Source organism: Phoca vitulina, unplaced genomic scaffold, assembly GCF_004348235.1.
Source record: "Phoca vitulina isolate PV1807 unplaced genomic scaffold, GSC_HSeal_1.0 scaffold8, whole genome shotgun sequence".
Classification (NCBI taxonomy): domain Eukaryota; kingdom Metazoa; phylum Chordata; class Mammalia; order Carnivora; family Phocidae; genus Phoca; species Phoca vitulina.
The window spans coordinates 21872196-21898991 of NW_022589711.1; the positions used below are offsets into that span (position 1 = coordinate 21872196).

Below are 26796 nucleotides of genomic sequence, written 5' to 3' on the forward strand. Positions count from 1 at the left end.
GAAAAAAATGGCAGCATGGTCAGAGATGGAATGGAAAGCAGATCATGCAGGCCCAGGTTGTTAAGAGTTTTTGCTTTTACTTTGAATAATTTGAGAAACCATTGAAATGTGAACACGAGTAATATGTACTCACTTAGTTTTAGCAGACCATTCTGGCTACTGTATAGACAAAACACAAAAGAATGGCAAAGGAAAGACAATGATACCCTAATGCAATCTCCATTTAAATGAGGAAACTGATAATAAATAACATAACTAAATAAGGTACATAGTATATCAGTCATATTGTTTCACATTTCAAAGAAACTGCTCTTCAGTTTTGGGAGTTTCTATTGTCACATCCTCAAACTCAGAGATTTTTTTTTTTTTTTTTGAGAGAGAGAGAGAGAGAGCTCGAGTGTGAGTGTGTGGGGGGGAGGGCAGAGGGAGAGGGAGAAAGAGAATCTTAAGCAGGCTCCATGCCCAGCGTAGAACACAATGCTCAATTTCATGACCATGAGATCATGACCTGAGCTGAAACCAAGAGGCAAGACGTTCAAGACAGAGCCACCCAGGCACCCCAATGTTGCACATGTTAAATCTGAAATGCCTATAATATACTTACATGGAGATTTAGGTAGCTGGGTGCATGAGTTTACAATTTAGAAGAAAGGGTTTGCTGAAGATAAAAGATTAGAAGTCATCAGTACTCAAATAGTACTTAGAAGTTATAGTAACTGTGTTATTTTACAAAATGGCATATAAGCTTTATCATTTACTTAAATGTTTTGCTTTATTAAAGAAAAAGTATCATAAATAATATAAAAGGCATGCATCTGACACCCAAATTATCATTTTAAAATGTAACTATATTTCCTTCAATATACTTTTAATAAATGAATAAAGTAATAGGAATAAAGTAGAATTTCCTTTGGTCCCATCCCAAATGTTATGCCTATTTCTACTCCCACAACTTTATTTCTTCTAACTGACTAGTTTTTTTAAATTCAATCAAATATACATTCCCTATCTAGCTCCATTGCTTACCATTACTACTTCTGAAACTACTTTATTTCAAAAATTTCTAAACATATTTTATCTACTGATAATCCTTCTCCAGTTCCATTTTTGTATGTAGGGAATCTGGATTTATGTATTTCTTCTATTCACACATTTTTATTATTGTTGTCTCGAGAGGGATAAGAAATAAACATATGTTTTAACTATACCATTTTAAATTTATCATTTCTTACACTTATTTTCCATTTAATCACTCAATATTATGTCCAGATCACAGTGGAGAAAGACTATCTAGAGTTATGTGGCCTCTGTACCCTGGGAGTTTATAAACTAATGGAGAAGGAGTATATAAGCCAAAGTGAAATGCCTGTACAGTTTACCCTTGAACAACGTGTTGTGGTGCCGAATCTCACATAGTCAAAAATCCATATATATCTTTTGACTCTCCAAAAACTTTACTACTAACAGCCTACTGTTGACTGGAAGTCTTACCAATAACATAAACTGTGGATTAATGCATGTTTTATATATATATTATATACTGTATTCTTACAATAAAGTAACCCAGAGAAAAGAAAATGTTATTAAGAAAGTCATGAGAAAGAGAAAATACATTTACAGTACTATACTGTATTTATTGAAAAAAATCTGGGTATAAGTGGACCCATGCAATTCAAACCTATGTTGTTGAAGGGTCAATGGTACTACAAGCCAGATATTGCACAGGAAACTAATACCTCTCATTTTGACTTACATATGAGTCTTTCATTCTTATCTTGCATTACAGAGAAACTATAGAGCATAATTATCTCTGATTCTTGAAATACTGCTGATTTCTGTAGGAAGAATCAGCTTCCTTCTCTTTTGAATATCCATCTGAAAGCATTTACATTTCAAATTATTCCATACTGCCACATCAGCCATTTCTCAGTTGTTTCCATCTTCCAAAATTGTGTTGATATCTCTTGTCTCTTTGGGTTTCTATTTTTATTCCTTTTCTTTCAATTTGGGGTTTGGAGGATTTGAGGATGGGATGGAAATAGAGAAGTTTAACTGGAAGCCTATATTTTTCTTAATAAAAGGAAAATTCAGTAAGTATATCAGTTGGGTATATTCAGATGGCCAAATTTTGACCTTTGTGCTATTCCTCTATTTGAGTTTATTTTTTTCCTTCTCTCATGAACTTACAATATTTAGAAAGAAGTTTGGATTCAATTAAAAATATAAACTCTGTTTACAATATGCATGACCCACTTCTTCAAGCCTGGGAAACTTGAAAACTTTTTAAATTTTTATTTATTTATTTATTTATTTATTTATTTATTTATTTATTTATTTTACAGTCTTGAGGTCTTTTATTTTCCTTACATTTATCATGCCATAAATTCATAGGGAATGGGTTCCAGCAGTTCGGGCTCCTTTCCATTAGTTCTCACAAAGTGTGCTTCTCTGGGTGGGGCAGGCTGGCTCTTCAGTTGAACCCAAGTACCTTTCTCTTTGGCTTCCTTCTTTTTCTGATCGTTTTCCTTCACACGCTTCAGGAAGCTATCTCAACTCTTTGAGTGTTTAATATGCCCAATGCGTACATTAATTCTCTTGGCAAGAATCTTGCCCTTAACTTGTTTGTTTACAACAATGCCAACAGCATGCTGAGTAACGTTGTAGACTCTTCCAGTTTTGCCATGGTAACATTTGTGGGGCATTCCTTTTTGAACAGTGCCCATTCCCTTGATGTCCACAATATCACTTTTCTTATAGATTCGCATGTATGTGGCCAAAGGAACAACTCCATATTTTCTAAAAGGTCTAGAGAACATATAGCGGGTACCTCTCCTCTTTCCCTTTGTGTTGGTCATTTTGGCGAATTATTGGAAGATGGCGGTTCTGCTGAAAGATGAAAACTTTTTTTATTTTTATAGACAAAAACATATATAGCATAGTTTATATATATACACACGTGTATATGACATATGCTTAGTATAATATAATTGCTTAGTTGATATTATTTAGTCTCATACTATTACTTTATATAATTATTGAAGTATTACTTTAGTTATAAAATAAGTAATCATTAGTTAGCATAATGTCTGTGTATTTGCATTTTTACATATGTTTCATCAACCAAGTTATTAGTTTCAAAAAAATGTACCAGTTTGACATTTTACAACATTTCTTCTTAAAATAACTACAACAGCAAACTTAATTGTTAACAGAATACATTAAAATGAAGAAAGAATAAATAAATAAATAAATAAATAAATAAAATGAAGAGACATAACAAAATAATATATAACAATGCATTGGCTGTGCAGCTTTTAGGAGTGTTTATGATTCCTTAATGCTATCTATTTTTAGAAGTTGCTTGTATCAACTGCAATCATTTTTGTATCCTTTCATTTTCTGGCTGAGGTAGAAGCCTTCAGGGGTTGTTCTTTAAAAAAAAAAAAAAAAAAGATTTACTTATTTATTTTAAAGAGAGAGAGAGCGAGAGAGCGCAGGGGCAGAGAGAAAGCAGACTCCCCACTGAGCAAGGAGCCCCATGTGAGGCTTGATCCCAGGGCCCTGAGATCATGACCTGAACCAAAATCAAGAGTTGGATGCTCAACCAACTGAGCCACCCAGGCGCTCTTTTAGGGGTTGTTCTTGTTTTCTCCTCAGGCCACAGCATCTTAGCTTTTCACGGAAAACACGTCCTTGCTCTTATATTGGTAGCTGCCTCACTACATGCTCATGCTTGGAACTACTATGTTCTCCCCTTCCAGGAGCTCAGTGTCTATTCAGTAGTCTGCTTTGTCTTGATTATAGTTCACTTTTTAAAATGGGGAAAAGGTAAGTTATTTCAATTCTTCTTGTTATAGCAATTTTGATTTAATTTTCTTCTATACCTTTGCTCGCTCATAAAAAAGATATTATATTTTCCACTGATCCCTTATTTTTACCCAAAATTATTCCTCATTCACTTTTTTCTCACCCTCTGACTGCTGACACTCGAATTCCTATTAACATTTTTCAGTTTAATTACCTCAGAAATAATCATAGTTAGTTTTCCTGACTAACATAGACAATTAGACACATAAAACATTTTGAAAATATTTAAATATTCAAAATGCATCATACTAATTAGAATTATCTAAATATTTATTTTAAAATGCCTTAGGGGTGCCTGGGTGGCTCAGTCGTTAAACGTCTGCCCCTACCCCCAAGGTCCTGGGATCGAGCCCGGCATCGGGCTCCCTGCTCCGGGGGAAGCCTGCTTCTCCCTCTCCCACTCCCCCAGCTTGTGTTCCTTCTCTCGCTGTGTCTCTCTCTCTGTCACATAAATAAATAAAATCTTTAAAAAAAATAAAATTTCTTAAAGATTTTAAAGATATTTAATAAAAATAATAAATTCCCCACACCAATAAAAGGATATGGTAAGAAGACTTTCTCTTTTTTTAACTTAATGAATGGCAAATGCTTTTAGTATTGGAGAGGGAAAAAATGCCTATTATCCATTCAACACTCAAGATCTAATTTTTCTTAATGGTATTCCTACTACTTCCTCAAATCATGCGGCAAGTATTAATGTTCTTGAAATATGCCATATTTATTCTAGATCATAGAGTATAGCAGTAAATAAACAAATAAGTTTGCTCTCATGAAACTCCTATTCTGGTATCAAATAATATTAATTCAGTATTTTAATTTGAAACAACATAAGTAGCAGATTTTATTATCATTTGTTTGGTTATGTCAAACAATTTTTGTGCATAGCCATAAAGGTTATAAATCACCAAAATAATATTTGGTAGTCATTTGTTAAGCTCAAATGACTGAAAATTTAACAAAGTATATTAAATTTAGATTTCACATTAAAAAGTATGAAATAGATTAATTATAAAAATATATTGATCACCTAACAAAAAGGAAAGCTTTGCTACTATTCCATTGCTAAAGATGCTTTGGACACAGTAAAACTGAAGAAAAATTCTTTCATTATGAAGAGCTTATCATTGATTTCCTTTGTCAGCTTTTTCAGTGCAGGTTTTTCCCAGAAGTCCATAAAGCAATAATTGACATCAAAGGGATTCCTTTCGATGCAAAAGTCAGCTATCAAACATATGGCTTTGCCTTGTAAATATGTAATTAACTTTTTTTCCTTAAAGCATCACAGAAACACATAGCAGTAGCTACTGTATATTTTTGAGCATTTGTAAATTCTAGAATATTTTAAGGAAATGCAACTGACAAATTATGCCTCTCTTTTAGTAGGTCTTTTCATGTTCCAATTATTTGGATTATGAAGAAAAACACTTCATTGTAAGAGCTTCCAATGTACTCAAGTGGAAATATATTGTAAGGAGAAACATAAGTCCATATGCTATGAATTGGCAACAGCTGTTCTACTCTCATCCTATGGGATGAGAGAGAAACAGAAACTGGAACACCTTGATGAATATTAAGATACTAAGAAATAGGATACTGGCATGATAATTCTACAAGTATCAAATTCTTTGTGGTAATATCATTAAACCTAATGGCAGAGTGATAAGATACTACATCCACACATTACACTTATCTGAAAATTGAAAAATGTCTATCAATCTAATAGTGTATATGTGTATATACACAGGCAGTTTCAATTTCTTTGAGTTATTTTACTGAATTAGGCAGGAGTCCCAAAACATAGATACAATCTTAGCAAGAGCATATGTGTAAAACTTAACATCAGCCAATAAAAATCTTTTCTAAAAGCTAAAATAGACTTTAGTTAGGCTCTTTATCATGTAATGTAATAGCTAAAATTGTATACCTAATGAAATAAGGTGATTCAAGAAGTACAGAAAATTACATATTATGATTTTTTTCTTTTTTTTATGAGGTAGTTTTATGCTCTAGTCCCAATACAATTTGCATCTGCCTAACAGTACCTATGAAACTTTCGTGTTTAAGGGCACAGGATTTCAAGCCAGATGCCAAGAACCAAACTCAAATTTTACCATCAACTAGTTGTGTAACTTTGTGCAAGTAATTTAAACATTCTATGCCAAAGTTTAATCATCAACTGTAGATATGATTGGAGATTTATCATGCTAAGTGCCATTAGCCTCATCTGGTACATTGTATAATACTCAAATATTAGGTGTAATACTTCCAGCTGTAGGGGACATGGATTGAGTAAAAATTAAAAAGATGATATCTTAAGTAGATTTTCTGAAAACTGATTGTAAAGACCTTCAGTTGTAGATTTTGGATTTTTGGTAAGACAACTAGTAATTACAGAGTATTTTAGGTTAGGCAAATGTTATAATTTGACTTGATGTTAGGAAAGAAAATTCAGTGAATTTATAAGAAAACTTTGGATTAAAATATAGTTAAATGAGAATTATAACTAGACATCTGGAATTTGATTGCTTGATATCAAATTAATTTAAGCCAATGGCAATACGGACTTGCTTTAAGAAGAAAAGAGATGAACTGGAAAGGCAGGCCAGGGGTTTGTTATGTACCAGGATGAACACGATTTGATGACCAGGTATGAATAGAATAGCCAAATATAAGGCTTACCTTAAGATTCAGTAATTAGAAAAACAGCAGTGCATTAACAGAGTCAGCAAGTGTATGGAAAGAAAAATACTGGGCTAAATGGAAAGAAATAACTTAAGGGTAGCTAGTTTTATGCATCTGGTCCTCTAATGAGAAGATTCTAGATAATATTTTTTCTAGTGTGAATATTGTGTAGATAATTTTAAACTATTATATGTGTCACCCTTGAAATAAAAATTAAGATTTTTATATGAAAAATTTAAGAAAGATGTTAAAGCCCACCCTTCCAAATATCAATATGATTAAAGTTATAGTAAAAATCACAATGCCTATTTTTTTAAATTTTTAGATATATCATTTTAACTTTAATTTTGTGTTATAACTGGATCTCTTGTAGTTCCCTCAGCCATCATTATAACCAAGCAAATATCATTTTAATCACTTTTCTGTCACTACAAGTGATCCTTAACATATAGTACCATTATGTTTATTGATCTAAATTTTCAATAAAGTTCATTTTATTATGAAGACAGACATTATTTATATATCATGGAATTTACATACATAAACAATTTTATTAATTCTCTCTTTGGGGGCATCCAGGTAAAGTAGAGATGAGATAAAATATGTTTAATTTTTAGATTGAGAAATATTCTACTGTGTCCTCTCTACTCATTCCAGTTATGAAAGAGTTGGATTGGGTATGGGTAAGTTAACCAGTCATTTTATCATTTTATTTTATTTTATTATTTTATTTTTAACTTTTATTATTTTATTTTATTTTAGACAAGTCATTTTAGAAAAAAAAATTCAAACTGTAATGTCAGAGAAACTTTCAAGGAGAAGATTGAACTTATAGGCATTCTTGTAGGAGGACATATTGGAGATAGGCAGACAGAAAGGAAAGAATAATTTGGACAGAGGAAATGTGCATATTTTAAAAACATGAGTATTTCTACCATTGTAGAACTATTACATAACAATGTTGCTGGAATAGAGCATTTGGGTAGGAAAATACTGTGGTATAAAATCAAAAGTGCACTGAGTTAAGAAGAATAATACTGTACTTATCAATCTTGCCCATTATTGTTGCTATTCATAGGGGATTTTCCCAAGGATTAGTCTAATTCTGTCAAGGTCCATATTCAGTGTAACTCTTCATGCACCCACATACACACAAGGTATCCAAAAACCCTCACCTTGTTTTAGGAAAATTTACAGTAATCCAGGATTCTGGACCAGTTGGTGTTTGAAAAATGATAAGTTGGTGGAGTAAAGTGCAGGCAAAACTCAGAAACAAGTCATCTTCTGAGTTCTTTCCATTCATCTCCTTTATTCTTCTGAAATCGATATCCTTGCCCTTATTCTCCTTCTCCCAATGTTTCTGGTGGCCATTTTGGTTTGTCTTACCCACTTTTCCAAGGAATATCTTATTTAATTCCCCAAAGGAGAAAAATGATCCCATTGGAAAGTCTGCTATTTTGGTACTAAAATTGATAGGTTCTTTGAATTCATATTTTCTTGAAAAACACCTCTCAGTATAAAAGTGATAGAGAATAAGAAAAGGGACGTATACATAGAACCATGCAATGAATATAGCAAGATATAACCCTGTTGCAATATTATAAAAAGATTAGACTTTACCCTCTAGGTAAGGAATGACTGTTTGTCCTAGGTTGTATAATGTCCTTATCCCTAAACGATGTCCTGAAAAATCCTGAGAAACTGTATATGTTATCTTACACATCAAAAAAAGACTTTGTGGTGGATGTGATTAGCTTAAGGATATTGAGATAGGAAAATTATCTAAGATTATTGGTGTAGGCCCAATGTGATCACAAGGGTCATTGTAAGAGGAGATAGGAAGGTCATAACTAGAGAAAAATTGCTATGATAACAGAAGCAGAAAGAGAGAGAGAATTTAGAAGATGCTCTTCTAGTTCCTTTGAAGTTAAAGGATGGGACCACAAAGCAAAGATTGCAGGCAGACTCTAGAAGCTAGAAAAGGCAATGGAATGTATTCTCCTTTAGAGCCTAGGGAAGAAATTCAATCCTGCTAGCTATTTTAGACTTCTGCCCTTCAGAAATATAAGAGAACTGGCAAGGGAGAACAGCTATAATTAAGCAGAGATTAAGAGGTTGTTATGAAATTATCAATATGGGATTGTGAAATCCTAGACTAAGGGAATTACCATGCAATTAGCAAGAAAGGGTTAGTTATAAGGAGCAAATTGTGGATGGAATACAAATTATTTTTAGTGCTAAAGAAAAAGAAACAGTTTAATACATATCCTTAGTTTGGGTTTTGAACATGGGTGAGTAGGATTGCATAAATGAAAAATAGAAATTGCAGAAAACAAATATGATTGGGGTTAAAATTGGTGAATTTAACTCTCTGCTAAAGATTCACAGATCACAATTCACAGGGTCACAGTTGAGTGATAATACACTGATTTATGGGGGGCCTGGGTGGCTCAGTCATTAAGCATCTGCCTTCGGCTCAGGTCATGATCCCAGGGTCCTGGGATCGAGTCCCACATCGGGCTCCCTCCTTGGGGGAAACCTGCTTCTCCCTCTCCGACTCCCGCTGCTTGTGTTCCTGCTCTCGCTATCTCTGTCTCTGTCAAATAAATAAATAAAATCTTTAAAAAAAATACACTGATTTATGTATGTCATGTCATATTAGGATAAAAAATAATGGTCAATACTGGTTCAGGTAATAATAAAATATTGAAGTTGAAGGGGTAAGTGGGTGACTGAGTCAGTTGAGCGTCTGACTCTTGGTTTTGGCTCAGGTCATGATCTCTAGGGTCGTGAGATCAAGCTCAGTGTTGGACTCTGCTCTCCACACTCAGCAGGGAGTCTGCTTGAGATTCTCTTTCTCCCTCTCCCTCTGTCACTTCCTCCTCTCAAATAAATAAATAAATCTTTAAAAAATATTGAAATTGAAGATGATGTTTGAGTATTAAGAAAATTCACCAAAGATTACTCTGTATTTTCCAAGTCATCCTGTGCTCTTTATAAATGCCAGAGGCAATGATCCTCTCATTTTACTTGGCTTCTATTTTAAGAGAGGCAATGTGTATAATCTCAAAATAGTCATAAAAATTATAAGATTGCAAGATAAATATTTACTGTATACCCATCTAGTCCATGGACGTATAGAATTTGATTTAAATTCCTTTATGTTCAGATGAGTCCACAATGCTTTTTTAACTACTATCCAAATGTCCCTAAGTCTTATTTTAATGTATAATCAATAAAAAGCTCCATTATAAAGGGACAGTGGCTGGCTCAGTTGGGGAAGGGTGTTACTCTTGATCTTGGGGTTGTAGGTTTGTGACCCACATTGGGTGTAGAGTTTACTTATATATAAAATTTTTAAAAAGCTCCATTATAAAATAAATCCAAAATTAACCTCAAAAATATATTTTAAAATGAATATAATAATTTCTTACACAGCTAATGTCTTATTCCAATAATTCATTTATAAATGTATGAACTATAAAACAATTTCTTTTTACAGTATTACTTGCAAATGAAAATATAAGTATGCCTAAACTTATCCAAATATCTGAATGTATGTTACTTATTTTAAATCTCAAAATCAAATTTGTCCTTTTCATGTTATTCAATACACTAACATTTATTACATTCTCAGTGATTATCAAGATCCCTTTTCAATTACTTACCACATAATAACTATATAGACTCTTTTCTATCAGAAACCTTAACACCACTGCATATAATAGAGATTGATTTTCAAACTGCTTTAAAAGAAAAATATTTAAAATAGTGGGATTATAGGCATTTAACTTTGCAAAATTAAATATGAAATAAATGTTTGCTACTTTTAGAAGGGATACATAGGCATTATCAGAATGTTCATTATCTTTTTGTATTGTTTTCTTTTATGAAACTGCTTAGCAACTCCCAGTGTAGCTAATTCTAGCTTTCCACTAAAATTATCTAGAAAGGAGAAAATAAGACACCAAAAATAGTACTGAAAATTTCTATTGAAATATTATCCAAATTTAGAGTGAGTTTCAGAATAATTTGGATTGGATACTAATTTCTTATACCCAGGCTTCTCCTCACCATAAAGAAGTTATCAATGATTTAAAAAAAAAAGGCTAGCAATCTAACATGTGTTTTAAAACATTAAAAAAGCATTTAGAGGGATGCCTGGGTGGCTCAGTTGGTTAAGCGTCTGCCTTTGGCTCAGGTCATGATCCCAGGGTCCTGGGATGGAGCCCCTCATCAAGCCCCACATCCTGCTCCCTGCTCAGCGGGAAGCCTGCTTCTCCCTCTCCCTTTCTCCCAGCTTGTGCTCTCTCGGTCTCTCTCTCTCTGTCATATAAGTAAATACATTCGTAAAAAAAATAAAATCACTGTTACTTGGAGTTATTTCTGGTATATGCAGCCAAAATTAAAACTAACTAATATGGTAGAGGCAACATTATTTTCTATTTGACTTCTCTACCACAGAATTTTTTTTTATTAACATATAATGTATTATTTGTTTCAGGGGTACAGGTCTGTGATTCATCAGTCTTATACAATTCACAGCACTCACCATAGCACATACCCTCTCCAATGTCCATTACCCAGCCACTCCATCCCTCTAACCCCTCTACCACAGAATTTTAAAAATAATTTTATTTATATTAATTAATAAGATCATAAAGTACACATAAAATAAAAATACATAAAAATAAAAAGTATTTTTACTAATAAAAATTACTGCAAATCAGTAGCTAAATATCAATATCCTGATAGAAAAAATATGAATAGATTTAAAAAAAAAAGAAATGACAATGTGTATGAAAGTATGCAAAGATCATTTAAATAGACTAGTATTTAAAACAATATACAATGATATAAGTCAATTTTATCTCAAAAAATGGAAGAAAGAAAAAATAGATTAAAAATTAAAAAAAAATTAATTGAGGTAGTATATACCATGTTTTGGAAATGATCATCTATCACTGATGATTGGAATGTGATCAGTATAGTATTTTGCAAGGAGATTTTGTTAGCATGTATTGAAATCATTCAAATATGGATAATATTTGAACCAGCAATTTAAGTCCCATAATTTGTTTCATATTATATTTTCATAATTATAGAATTTCTCTTTCTTTTTGGTGTTTCAGGTTCTCCAGGCATGTGTACTGTACAAGTACAACTCAAAGACCCAATTTTCCTTCCCTCATAACCTAATAATTTATCGAAATACTTTTCTTTTGGATGAATTCAGCTAATCTTCCATTATTCATGGCAATACTTGTTTTCATCACTCCATCAGATATGCTTTGTGTTGTTTCATGTCCTTGTTTAGATGTGTACAGATTCCTTATAAAATATTGAACAAATACAAACTCTTTACCTTTCCTGCCATCTTTGCTTTTCATAATAGTAAGCCTAACCAATCAAACATTTATCAGAGTTAGAAGAATCAAGGTAATTAGAAGTTACAGAGACAATGAAATTCCAAATAGTAAGCATATTTTCTCTTCTTAACACCTCCCTCAACTTTATCTCTCTGCCATACTTGGAAAATAGTCATTTAAGTAATTATTTGGTAGAGAAAAGTGTAAGGTAAGTTGGTTATATATACCATAGTTTCACTTGAAGCCAACCCATCACACATTACTTCAGCTGGGACATAACCTGAGGACCAGAAAAGCATAAGCCCTAGATTCACTGTAGGCTGAACCCCAGCTTTTTCCCCTTGATACAATGGCTTATGTGTCATTTTTTTTTTTATGTGTCACTTTTCTTGTAGGGTCTCTCAACATTGAAATTAAATGTTCATAGTATCTTTGTGTGCTCTTTATTAGTAAACTTTATTTAAGACCAATAAGCACACTGTATTAATAAAAATGGCTTTAGTAAAAGTGTATTAATACCATGAGTGTATTTCTTCCATAAACTTGAAACCTATAAAATGAATCAAATAGAAAGAAATATGAAGAAAACTGTTTCTGCATATTAGAAATGTTAAATATTACCTCTTTTACAATAATAAGATGACCAAAAGTGTTTTCCACATAAAAATGGATAGACTTATTGCTTAATAATACTGTATGATAAGGAAACTACACTTAGTTACATACATAAATACTTTCATTCATTGTGAAAACATATGAAACATGTGCCTTCAATTTAGACTCCCCCAAATTAAAGACAGGGAGACAGTCACAGAATATCACTGCATCATTTATATTGTCTTGTTTGCTAATGAATCAATTTGAGTGTTTCCTTTTTTAAAAGTCACCAATGAAAATATACTTTTTTTGCCAAGATAGAAAAAATTGTTTGGTATTCTATTTATATTCATCAACTTCTTTAATAAAATTGAAAGTAGCCAATGTTTATTTAAATGATAATAAATAAAAGTGCTATAGGTTTTAACTATGACAGAATAAAAAATGGGTAAGAAATTGGGTTTCAATATTGCTATTGTATTTGATGCCTAAGAAAGTTACATATTACTATGTTAAAAGTATACAGCCTGGTCCATTTTAGGCTTTGACAAAAGCTGTGGATACAGATCTGTCACTCTTCTTGACACAGCACTGACAACAGGCCTATCCCACAGAATGATGAAAATCTAATGCAATAAGAATTTCTAATCTCCCTGCAATCACATATTCTTTCCTTGAAGCTCTGCCAGGAAGTGTTTCCTCTGAGAACAATGCTCAAACTTTTCATTACAGAACTCAAAACCACTTAAACTCATAGAATTTTAGATACCCACATTTGCATTAAACTTGAAAGATTGGAGTTGAATTCATATGGGGGGGGGGTCTCTAAATCTTACTAAGAAATTATAAACACTTTTTTTCTGTCTTGAAAATTAAATGCTCCATGGATGGAGATAAACGGTTTTGTATCAAGTTTGATTTAGCTTTCCCATTTCTTTTGGGATGCTGTGCTTTTGTGGGATGTCATGAATACCTGAGTAAAAGGCAAGAATACAGACAGGAAAACTTGCTTGGGGCTCATTGTTGATAGGGAAAATATGTGCCTGAATGTGTGGGTGTGTGCATGTGTGTGCATGTGAGTGTGTGTGTCTATATACTTGTCATTCTGTAGAAGTTGATTTACACTATATTATTAGGTGATAACATAAAAAAATTTATTGTCTTCTTTGAGATCACTTGAGTGCATTCAGAGACAATGTCGAACTCTTCTTAAAAAACTCTTTAAAACAAACTGAACTAAACTCATGTGTAACTTGTTTCTGCCTGCCCTGAAAATCCTAATGGAAAGTGACTTTTAGGAAGTTACCATTTAGAAAAAAAAAGAGCTGCTTTCATAAAAATCCAATATTGCAAATGAAAAAACAGAAATTATTTCCATTTCCTCAAGGAATCACTTGGTTTTTAACCTTAGGTTCCAAAGCAGTATTTTAGATCAAGGGTCATCGCAATTTTTCTGTAAAAAGCTAACTAAAAAATATTTTTACACTTTGTGGGTCAGAGGTCTCCATTCCATCTACTCAACTGTGCATGAAAGCAGGATGGTTATATAAAACTTTATTTACAAAACAGGAGGTGAGCTATATTTGGCCTGTGGGCTCTAGGTTGTCAAGCCTTGTCATAAAGTATGAATATATGCAAATTATTGTAAAATTTAAGGTGTGAAATCTAAATATTTTCAATTAATAATAGATTAAAGTATGCATGTATAATAAATCTATTCTTACCAATGATTGTGTATATTCACATTGAAGCCTGTTAGTCTGAAAATGACTCAATATTTTTGACATGCACTGGAAATCACTATTTATAACAATATTTCTATTTCATTTTTCAGAAAAGAAAAAAGAACAAAACAATGCAGACAGAGCTAGAGTGTATTAGGCTAAGTGAAATAAGTCAGAGAAAGACACATATCATATGATTTCACTTGTGGAATTTAAGAAACAAAACAGATGAACATAGGGGAAGAAAAAAAGGAGAGAGAGAGGCAAGTCATAAAATAGACACTTAACTATATAGAACAAACTGAGGATTGCTGGAGGGCAGGTGGGCAAGGGGATGAGTTAAATACATGATGGATATTAAGGAGGGCACTTGTGAGTGTTGTAAGTGTGTAATGTGAGTGATGTAAGTGATGAATCACTAAATTCTACTCCTGAAACCAATATTACACTATATGTTAACTAACTACAATTTAAATTAAAACTTTAAAAAATAAAATAACATAAAATAAAATAAATAAAAAGAATGATTACTTTTATTAGTTACTTTGTTCTGCACTGAGGATGAAAACAAGGAAAATTTATCTCTCAAGACCTTATATTCTAAACGTAATCTGAACTCAAACTGTTAAAATAGAAATGTATACCAAACACAACTAAAACAGAAAATGTAGGAATTAAATTTATTTGTGGAGGGCAGAAATGCTTAAAAGACTAGTTACACCTATAGTGGGATTGTCCATTCTCTTCCTATCACACAGCAATTCAAAGGCATAAGAATGTAATCATGCTTTTTGGATTTATTGAATAATAATAAATTCTAGTGTAAGGAGACCACAGAGCAAACATATTTGTTTCAGCATGTCAAATAAGATTGTTACAGGTATGATTTAATCCAATGGTAGGCAAATGAAGAATAATGACCTATGAAAATATCTAGGTAGTAAAAATTAATAGAAGTTAATGCCTTATTGGATATGTATGTTGCAATGGTGAAGGAGAGTAGCTGTCAAAGAGAACTGGAGGACTGTAACTGGAGTGACTAAATGAACTGGCTTATCATAAACTTAGATTTTAATATAAGAAGGAGGAGACACAACTAGTTGATAATTTAGAACATCATATAGCTGAGGTTCTTATAGGTATTTATGGAAAAGCCATTGGGTCATTAAAATTAAGTGTTTGGGAAAGATAAGCAGCCTTTTAAATACCAGTGATGCATCCCTAATCACATACTCCAGAAATTATCTCATTAAACAAGTGAACTGTATCATAAATGTATTATGTCCATATTAAAATCACAGTCTTTGAAAGACTTATGTGAACATTTAGATGGATAGTACTTCACAATTCTATCAATTATATCTTATTATTATTTAGTTTGGATGCATATTTTGCAGTTAACTTATTCATGAATATTCTGAGATGATTGATTCAAAATTGATTCAATTATAAGAGTCATATAAAGGTGGAAAATAGTTTTATGGTTTTTCACAACATCACCTACCCAAGGTCAACTTTTTCATCATTTATAATTATCATTTCAGGGATTCAGTTAAGTAATTGCTTGAATACATGCATGAAAGAAGAATAATTTTAAAATATTTTAGTCCTTTGAAGGTATCCATCTGTCCAATACTTATGAATAAATGGAATAGTCTCTTAGTAAAACAAGTATGGAATTCAGGAATCTTGATTTTCAAAAAGCAACATTATTTATTTTTCTACAACCTGTTACTCAGAAAATATAAACATCACCCAAAACCATAAGATACCTGGGAATAAATCTAACCAAAGAGGCAAAGAATCTGTACTCAGAAAACTATAAAATACTCATGAAAGCAATTGAGGAAGACACAAAGAAATGGAAAAACATTTCATGCTCATGGATTGGAAGAACAAATATTGTGAAGATGTGAATGCTACCTAGAGCAATCTACACATTCAATGCAATCCCTATCAAAATACCATCCACTTTTTTCAAAGAAAAGGAACAAATAATCCTAAAATTTGTATGGAACCAGAAAAGACCCCGAATAGCCAGAGGAATGTTGAAAAAGAAAAGCAAAGCTGGAGGCATCACAATTCCGGACTTCAAGCTCTATTACAAAGCTGTCATCATCAAGACAGTTTGGAACTGGCACAAAAACAGACACATAGATCAATGGAACAGAATAGAGAGCCCAGAAATGGACCCTCAACTCTATGGTCAACTAATCTTCGACAAAGCAGGAAAGAATGTCCAATGGAAAAAAGACAGTCTCTTCAACAAATGGTGTTGGGAAAATTGGACAGCCACATGCAGAAGAATGAAACTGGACCATTTCCTTACACCACACACAAAAATAGACTCCAAGTGGTTGAAAGACCTAAATGTGAGACAGGAGTCCATCAAAATCCTAGAGGAGAACACAGACAGCAACCTCTTTGACCTCAGCCGCAGCAACTTCTTCCTAGAAACACTGCCAAAGGCAAGGGAAGCAAGGGCAAAAATGAACTATTGGGACTTCATCAAGATAAAAAGCTTTAGCACAGCAAAAGAAACAGTCAACAAAACCAAAAGACAACTGACAGAATGGGAGAAGATATTTGCAAAAGACATATCAGATAAAGGGCTAGTATCCAAAATCTATAAAGAACTTACCAAACTCAACATCCAAAGAACAAATAATCCAATCAAGAAATGGGCAGAAGAGAGGGACAGACATTTCTCTGTCACCTAAAAGCAGAGTGGAAAGAACTATTTGACTGACAGACAGGAGGATAAAACAAAACACTTCTGCTCATTGGAAGGGGCAGGAAACCCCCTTAAGAGATACGGCAAAGTTCTCTAATAAAGAGTAAATAGAAAAGAATATTATATTTGAATTCTATAAAAATACAAGTGCAGTGTATTAAAATTTATGATGTAAAGTTAAATGACAGCAGTAAATGCTTACTAAAAGAGAGGCCTCATATTAATGACCTAAGCTTATTTAAAATCTAGAAGAAAATAGGAGCAAATTAACCCCCAAAACAAGCAGAGGGAAAGAAATATTAAAGATGAAACTGAAAACTGAAAATAAAAGACCAAAAAAAAAAAAAAAAAAAACCTAGGGAATCATTGAGACCAAAAACAGATTCTTTGAAAAAAATCACCAAAATTGATAAAATTCTCATCATAGTGAATAGAAAAACATACATACATAAATTACAAATATTAGGAAGAGGAGAAATCACATCATACTTTACCAATATTAAAAGGATAAGAAGGAAATATTACAAATTTATGTCCATAAGTTTGAATATTTAGATGACATGATAAAATTATTGAAAGATACAAACTAGTAATCATCAATCAAGAAAAAGTAATAATCTGAATAGTTTTGTATTTGTTAAATATATTGTATGTGTAGTTAAAAATGTTCAAACTAAGAAAACCTCAGGGCTTTCTGGTGAATTTTCCCAAAATTTTATTTTTATTTATTTATTTACTTACTTATTTTTAAAGTTTTTATTTAAGTTCCAGTTAGTTAAAATACATTGTAGTCTTCATTTCAGGTGTATAATATAGTGATTCAATACTGTCATACAACACCCCATGCTCATCACAAGTGCACTCCTTAATCCCAGTTACCTACTTAACCCATTCCCCTACCTACCTTCCCTCTGGTAACCATTAGTTTGTTCTTTATAGTTAAGAGTTTGTTTCCTGATTTGCCTCTCTTTTTGTCTCTTTTCTGTCCCTTTGCTCATTTGTTTTGTTTTTTAAGTTCCACATATGAGTGAAATCATATGGTATTTGTCTTTCTCTGACTGGCCTATTTAACTTAGCATAATACTCTCTAGCTCCATCCATGTCCTTGCAGATGACAAGATTTCATTCCTTCCTTATGGCTGAGTGATATACCATTACCACCTCCTCCTTTATCCATTCGTCAGCTGATGGACACTTGGGCTGTTTCCATAATTTGGCTATTACAGATAATGCTGCTGTAAACATTGGGGTGCATGTATCCCTTTGAATTACTATTTTTATATTTTTTTGGGTAACTATCCAGTAGTGCCATTGCTGGATTGTAAGGAAATTCTATTTTTAACTTTTTGGGGACCTTCCATACTGTTTTCCAGAGTCGCTATACCAGTTTGCATTCTCACTAACAGTATAAGAGGTTTCCCCTTTCTCCACATCCTCCCCAACACTTGTTTTTTCTTGTGTTGTTGCTTTTAGCCATTCTGACAGGTGTGAGGTGATATCTCATTGTAGTTTTGATTTATATTTCCCTAATGATGAGATGTTGAGCATCTTTTCATGTGTCTATTGGTTATCTGTATGTTTTCTTTGGAAAAATGTCTATTCATGTCTTCTGCCCATGTTTTAATTGAATTTTACCAAAGATTTAAAGAAGAAACAGTACCAATTCTAAACAAACTCTTCCAGAAAATGAAAGAGGTAAGACTCTTTTCCAAATTATTTCAGCAGATGACCATTTGCTTAATTCAAAACTCAAAGACCTAATGAGAAAAAAAAAAAAAATTACAGACTAATGTCCCTCATGAAAAAACATACAAAATTCTTCACTAAAATACAATATATAAAACATAAGATCCAGCAATATGTAAAAAGTACAATATAATACATCATAGCCAATTTTAATTATCCCAGGAATGTAAGGCTGGTTCAACATTTGAAAATCAAACTATGTACATTACCATATTAACAGACAAAAATGAATACCCATATCTTAATAATACAGCAAAGTTCTCTAATAAAACTCAACATTTACCCATGATAAACAGTCTAAGGAAACTAGGCATAGAAGAAAACAACCTCAACCTGATAAACAGCATCAAAAGCAATAAAACACACACACACACACACGCACACACACACACACTCTCTACAGTGAATGTCAAAACTAAAGGGTAAAAACTAATTGATTTTTCCCAAAGCTTAGAACAAGGTGAGGATATATACTCTTCAATATCATACTAGAGGTCCTAGCCTGTTCAATGAGGCAAGAAACATAAATACAAGGAGTACATACTCGAAAGAAAAAAAAAATCCTCTATTCACAGATAATATGTCTACTTATGTAGAAAATGCCGCAGAATCTACCAAAAAAAGTTATTTGAACTAATACGTAAATTTAATAATGTCACAGCATGCAAGGTCATTATGCCAAAATCAATTATATATTTTTTTAAAGATTTTATTTATTTATTTATTTGACAGAGAGAGAGACAGTGAGAGAGGGAACACAAGCAAGCAGAGTGTGAGAGGGGAAGCAGGCTTCCCGCTGAGCAGGGAGCCCAATGTCGGGGTTCAATCCCAGGACCCTGAGATCATGACCTGAGCTGAAGGCAGATGTTTAATGACTGAACCACCCAGGTGCCCCCAAATCAATTATATTTTAAATACTAATTGAAAATTAAAAATTTTAATGTACAATTTTCCTTAATACAAAAATATAAAATAGTTATGTCTATTAAGATATGTACAAAGACCTATATGCTGGAAAGTACAAAACACTGATGAGAAAAATCAAATATACCTAAATAAATAAAGATATGTACTATGTTCATGGAGTGAAAATCTCCACATTGTGAAGATGGAAATTTCACCAATCTGAGCTATAGATATATTACAATCCCAATAAAAATGCAGGCTGAATTTCTTTTTATAGAAATCAACAATTCCTTCTAAAGGAACTAGAATAGGCAAAATATATTGACAAAAAAAGTTATAGGCCTTAAACTACACTATTTCAAGTCATAATTGAAAGCTATAATAGACAATTTGTATTGGCAAAAGGATAGACACATAAATCAATAAAACAGAATAAAGTGTAGAAATAAATCCATACATGTGGTCAACTGATTTCCAACAATTTTGCCAAATTCTCTCAAACATGCAGAATAACTGAAACTCTCATACATTGCAAGTGGGAATGCAAAATAATACAGTATAAAACATTTTAAATGTTAATTAAAAGTTAAACATCCACCTAACACATGACCCAACAATTCTCTTCTAAATATTAATTAAGTGAAATGAAACTTTATGATCACAAAAAAACCTGTATGACAATGTTTATAGCCAAAAATTTCAAACAAACCAAATACCCTTCAACTGGCTAATGGATAAACCATTAAGTTACGTCCATAAAATTAGATTACTCAGTAATAGAAGCTACTGATGTATGTAACATAATTGAATCTCAAACATATTGTGTGAAATGACAGAAGTCAGACTAAAAAAGGTCGTATATGGTATGATCCATTTATATGACATGTAAGAAAAGGCAGAACTTTACATAAAGAAGCAGATCAGTGCTTGTCACAGGCTGTGATTAGGGGAACATTTTACCTACAAAAGTGCACAGGGAAATTTGTGGGGGTGAAGGATAGAGTTGTTCTATATCTTGTAGTGGTGGTTACATGACAGTGTATGTTTTTCAACACCCACAGAATTATACACTGAAACCAGTGAAATGTTACAATCTGTAAATTATGCTTCAATTAAAAATATAAAAAATAATATTCATTGATAAACTAATACTGAGCTTGGAAGAAGTCATGGAAGAAATTCAGAGAATTATCTGATGTTGCTATAATAAAATCCCTTTAATTTCCATTGACTTATTTATTTGAATGCTTCTTAATGCTTACATTATAAAATAAAATATAGCAAACAGAATTTTACCTAAATCCATCTCATAGAATTAAGTGATAATTAGTCATGAATGAATGAGTTAATTGTGAAGCACAAATTTTACTTCATCTATTCTTTAATAGATGTATTTCAAAATAAGTTTGTTCATGTGTAATGTTTATCAAAAAAAGCAATATATTAACAATGTGAATTAATATGTTAACATCAATGATACAAAAGAAATTATTTTGTATTTAAGTTTGCTTTAAAAATAAGCTTATATATAATTAATATTATGTATGATTATTAATATAGCAATATTTAAATAGTATACAATATTATACATTGATATGCAATACATACAATACAGACTATAGAAGATATAAGTGTTGATCATATTATGGATCACTATATCATATTCTTTACAAATTTATGATATATTACTACATATACATTAATGTATACAATAAATTTTTATACATTATATAATGTATACAATAATGTATACAATAAATAAAATACAATGTATCTATTGTATACATTAATATATAAATAATACGTATTTATATATGTATTAATATATAAATACTAATTATATTATTTATCACTATATCATTAGAAAAGCATGCTATCATAATAAATGAGAGTATTAATCATAAAATATGACATTAGGGTAAAATTTTATTGGAAGAGTGGAATGCAAGAACAAGTTCAGTTTTCCCTGTTTTGAAGTTAAAGCAAAAAAAATAAAAACAAACAAACAAACAAACACAAAAAAGCAGAGGATTAGAGAATTGATTAATTTGATCATTATCACTTAGTTGGTAGTGGGCAATACCAGGACTAGTCCAGATCTATGTAATGTTACATTCATGTTCTCATGTTCTTCTTTGATATACTGGCAGAGTTTTCACAAAGAATCTATATAGAAAACATACATAAATGTGGGTACATTTGGTTTTTGTTGCTAAAAATGTTTTTATCAATTATATAGTTTGCATTATCTCCCAATGCATCTTACATAAAAAGTCCTCCACTGCTAATTCTTTTCAGAGTTGACCTGAATAAAATATTTTCCTGTCTTAATTAATGTGTTACCTCTACTTGGCTTCCTTTTTTTTTTTAATTAGCGTACAATTGAGGTTATGTAACCTTTCATTTTCATTTTTGTCTTCTCTTATAGGAAGTTTGACATGAAGCATAAAGATAAATTGCTAACAACGGCTTCAGCTTAAGTTGTGGATGTTCCTCTCCATATAAATATTTAATACATGCATGTATGCTTTTTTGTGTTTGAAAGACTTATAAGAGACATATATAATATATTATTTGATAGATTTTAATTAATTATTACAATAATCTATGAAGGAAGATTCTTTTATACTTTAAACAGTAAGTAATCTCAAAACTATTTTTCAGTGTTCTTCTTTATAAAATGGCCATTTATCTATATTGCTAGGTCAATTTTATGTTGAAGTTTAACGATAGACTACTTCAAATTATTTTGGAGGTGGAAAACGAATAAGAAAAAAAAAAAGACCCCGTGACCCTTAAACTACAACTGAAATTTGAAGCCTCGAAAGTCGGTAGAAGGAAAGAAAATACTTTGTTTTCAACATTATTTTGATTTGTTGTAAATAGGATGTATGGATCATAATATGCTATTACAACAGGCTGAAACGAAATCTGTTGGTTTATGTCAAATTTGAATTTCAAAAATAGACCACTTGCTGAATGTTGGAAGTTGATATGAAACAAATGTGTAAAGGTCTCTCTAAATGTCAAAGCTATTCTTTTCAAACTAAAATTAGATTAATTTAGCTCATTAATAAACCGATGACATTTTGCACAGCGACAATTTGTGTATGATATCCAAGTCTCCAGTGTGCAAAGAAGTAGAAATATAATTTTCTGTCTTTTTTAAAGTGAATCGTTAGTATCACATATTAATTGCCTCTTAAATACTTACTTGAGTAATAAAGAAGTCCCAAAGGCAATAATTTCTTAAAGCTACATATCCCTAAACATAAACTTTAACAGAAAATAAGCATTAGTAAAAGCAAAAATAATGTTTAGGGGAACTTTAGATTTCTTGTATTGATTCTATTTTTGGAGAGAGTCTAGAATTAGCATTTTTCATATATTCAAAAGCATTCTAAATTAATTTACTTTTATTTCCCAACTGCTTTTAAAAAGCATGTAAAGCGGGGCGCCTGGGTGGCTCAGTCGGTTAAGCGGCTGCCTTCAGCTCCGGTCCTGATCGAGCCCCGCATCTGGCTCCCTGCTCAGCATGAAGCCTGCTTCTCCCTCTCCCACTCCCCCTGCTTGTGTTCCCTCTCTCACTGTCTCTCTCTCTCTCTCTCTGTCAAATAAATAAATAAAATATTTAAAAAAAAAAAGCTTGTAAAGCTAAAGCTGTGAACATTAGTTAAATGCATCATGGCTTGTTTTACCATTTGCACACTTTTACCAAGAATTACATATCACAGGCATCTTAATTGGAAAGTGGAAAGATTTTGACATAAGAATTATACAAAACATCCCTGGGACTTTATATAATGTTACTATTTTAATTCATTTTGATAAAATATAATTGATATTTTAGGCATTTTTTTTTTATTTTTAGGAGAAATCTATTATCCCAATATAACTTAGAGTTTTTAGGAAGAAACAATTTTTGTCTCCATTAATCAATCTAAAACTTTATTATTTCAAAAGCAGATGATTTTTCTAAGAAAAGCTTTCATGGAATGTAGCTAATTTGCAGGATAAAATAACAACAATACAATCAGAAGGTAAGAAAATGACTTAAAGGTCATCCAGAACATCTCAAAGGAGCTAATGACTTTACAGCCATTTTTCCTTCAAGTGAAATCAATCTCTAATTGATCCACACATTTCTGTGCACTTGATACAAAATAATCATTCCTATCTCTATTTTGTAAATGACAATCTTGCTTTTATGCTTCTAAACATTCCAAAAAAAACTGTATGTGAATCAACTATTTTATTTTATTTATTTATTTTTTTTAAAGATTTTATTTATTTATTTGACAGAGACATAGCGAGAGAGGGAACACAAGCAGGGGGAGTAGGAGAGGGAGAAGCAGGTTTCCCCATGGAGCAGGGAGCCCGATGTGGGGCTCGATCCCAGGGTCCTGGGATCACGACCTGAGCCGAAGGCAGACGCTTAACGACTGAGCCACCCAGGCGCCCCGTGAATCAACTATTTTAGACCATAACTTTCATTAGATTTCTTATTTCAAGTACCTATATTGACAGTGATTACTTATCATATTTTATGATTATGAATTTTCTTACAGATAGTTGTAGCTGAATTTGGTTTATTGTTTTTTCTATGCCCTATATGTAGCCTAAATGCCTATCAAAGGCCACCTCCACTATATGTATCTGGAAAGAGAGGAGGACCCAAATGGTGCCATCTACTAGATGAGTGTTTTCCAAACTTTCTGTCCTTTTCTATACGTGGCCATTGGTGCTTATAATGTTCATGTGGCATAGACAAAGAGACTCAAGGTTTATTAGGTGCAATATCAGTACTTACACAAATGCCCCTTGAGGTTAGAGAAGAAAAAACTTAGAGCAGTCTGTACCTCCTTTTATGATTACTTTTCTTTTTTTTTCTATAGGTTATTTTTATTTATTTATTTTATTATTATGTTATGTTAATCACCATACATTACATCATTAGTTTTTGATGTAGTGTTCCATGATTACTTTTCTTACTTCCATGAGCATATAAACTTATTCAGGTGTTCAGACTTCACATATAACAAACAGCTCAGAGGAGAAAAAATATGAACATTGTATGTAAAATGTGAGGCGTCTTTGAAAAAAAAAAAGTGAGGTGTCTACCCCACCCTCATAATAAAAGGTAAAGACCCTTAAAGAGTAAAAACCTGAAAAAGCTGCTGTATTGGGTCACTCTGTGAATTCTAACTTTATCTTCTGGCCCTAAGGTCTGCATGTATCTGCAGAAGCATGTTTTTCTTTAACCCCAGTGTGACTTTCACTACCTGTAAGAGTTCGTCTTGATCTTAAATCCAACACCTGGAAAGGTAGAGAGTAATTATTCTTAAAAGAATTGATCCAAAGAACCAGAGGGAGAAAAAAAGTTTGTGGCCTATGGAACAGAGGTCAAAACTGTTGGGATGGTGAGGGAGAATGGAGGAGAATTTGGCATTGCATGTTTTACAGAAGAGTTCCAACTGAGCCCCATGGTCTAATGTGGGTATATGGTGTAAAGAAGATTCCAAGATTTATTTCCTTTGGGGTCTTTTTTTTTCCCACCAGGCTGATTTGCAGCTACATTTCCTTATTCTTTGATTATTCAGCAGGGTTAATTTTATTTATTTTATTTTATTTTTTTTATTTTATTATGTTACGTTAATCACAGCAGGGTTAATTTTAAACACATACACACACACACATTTGTGCAGATATTGTGGATGCCTCAGAAATATTGCAATTTATACCATATTGAAGGTAATTTTTTTTATAAATGGATTATAGCTGATCATGCTCACAACAGAGGTAATATTTAACATTGTTATGCATGGCAATTAGATATCAATGAATTAGTTTTATAAATCTTCCAACAATTATCCAAAAACATAGTATTTTTCTCTACTCATTCAAACCTGGTTTCATAAAATATAGTCACTATCAAAAATACAGCCATCTGGGGGCACCTGGGCAGCTCAGTTGGTTAAGCATCTGCCTTCTCCTCGGTTCATGATCCCGGGGTCCTGGAATCGAGTCCCACATCAGGCTCCCTGCTCAGCTGGGAGTCTGCTTCTCCCTCTCTCTCTACCCCTCCCTTGTTCATGCTCTCTTTCGCTTGCTCTCTCCCTCAAGTAAATAAATAAAATCTTAAAAAAAATACAGCCATCTGTTTAATATTAAGGATTATAGGCTGATGCTTCCAATGCCTATTTTCTATAGAGGAATACTAGCTAATTATGGTAACTAAATAGATAAATTAAATTTTTTCTTAATTTGTTTGGTAGATCATTACCTCATTTGCCAAGAGAATGTTGATTCAAACACAATGGTTAAGGGTACAAGCTTTATAGTGAAATAGCATAGATTTAAATCCTTTTTCTCCCACTTACTGTTCTAGTTCAGAGCTTCCATGAGGCAGTGGGTGGGAGGGCAGGGGAAGGTTTATATTACTGCTGAAAATACATGGATGACTAGATAACCTAATATTCTATTTTTACAGTTTATCAGTGAGGATTCGATCACAGAAATAGAATCATGAGTAATGATATAAAGTAGAGGATTGACTATGGAGATTTGAACCTTATAATATGTAGCCTTACAAATCTTTACACAGATTACAGTCATTGCTTCTTCATCAGGTGCTGAGTCTGAGGTCTGGTGAGCAAATGGCTATGAAAGAAAGATGCATGTGAAGTGGGGAAGAGCAAGGACAAATGGAACATGCAAGGAAGAGCTGGAGCCTGTGCCAGGCTCTCAATGCCTCCCTGCCTCTATCCTCATGCTGCAGGTGACCTTCAGGAGAAGCTTTCATTGCAGAGATAGGCACCTGTACTAGGATCCAAAGAAAATGAAGGAAGAGATCCAGCAAGACAAGGAGAAGCTGAGAGCCTGGATGCTGCTGCCCCAGATTTGCATACCCTGGCCTAGGACTCAGAAAAGCTAAAGGAATAAATCCAGTGGGAACTGCAGGAGCTGTAAGGTGAGCTGTTGTCCCATGACAACCAAGTGAACTAGTAGATCAGTGACAATGTGCACGAGTGGTAACAGCACGTAGTATCTTGCACCAACCTTCCAAGCATAAGAAGAATATGGTGTACAAAGAATGCACAAAAAGTTTTTTGTGGCCCCTACTGCCCTGGAATTATGCTGCAAAGGTTATTTCTGAAAATGCAGTTCTGGT

At 32.5% G+C, this 26796-nt stretch overlaps 1 pseudogene; it reads right to left on the reverse strand.

Annotated features, from left to right (window-relative positions):
- Positions 1–2372: 2372 nt before the first annotated feature.
- On the reverse strand, positions 2373–2858 carry LOC116633510 (annotated as a pseudogene).
- Positions 2859–26796: the final 23938 nt, after the last annotated feature.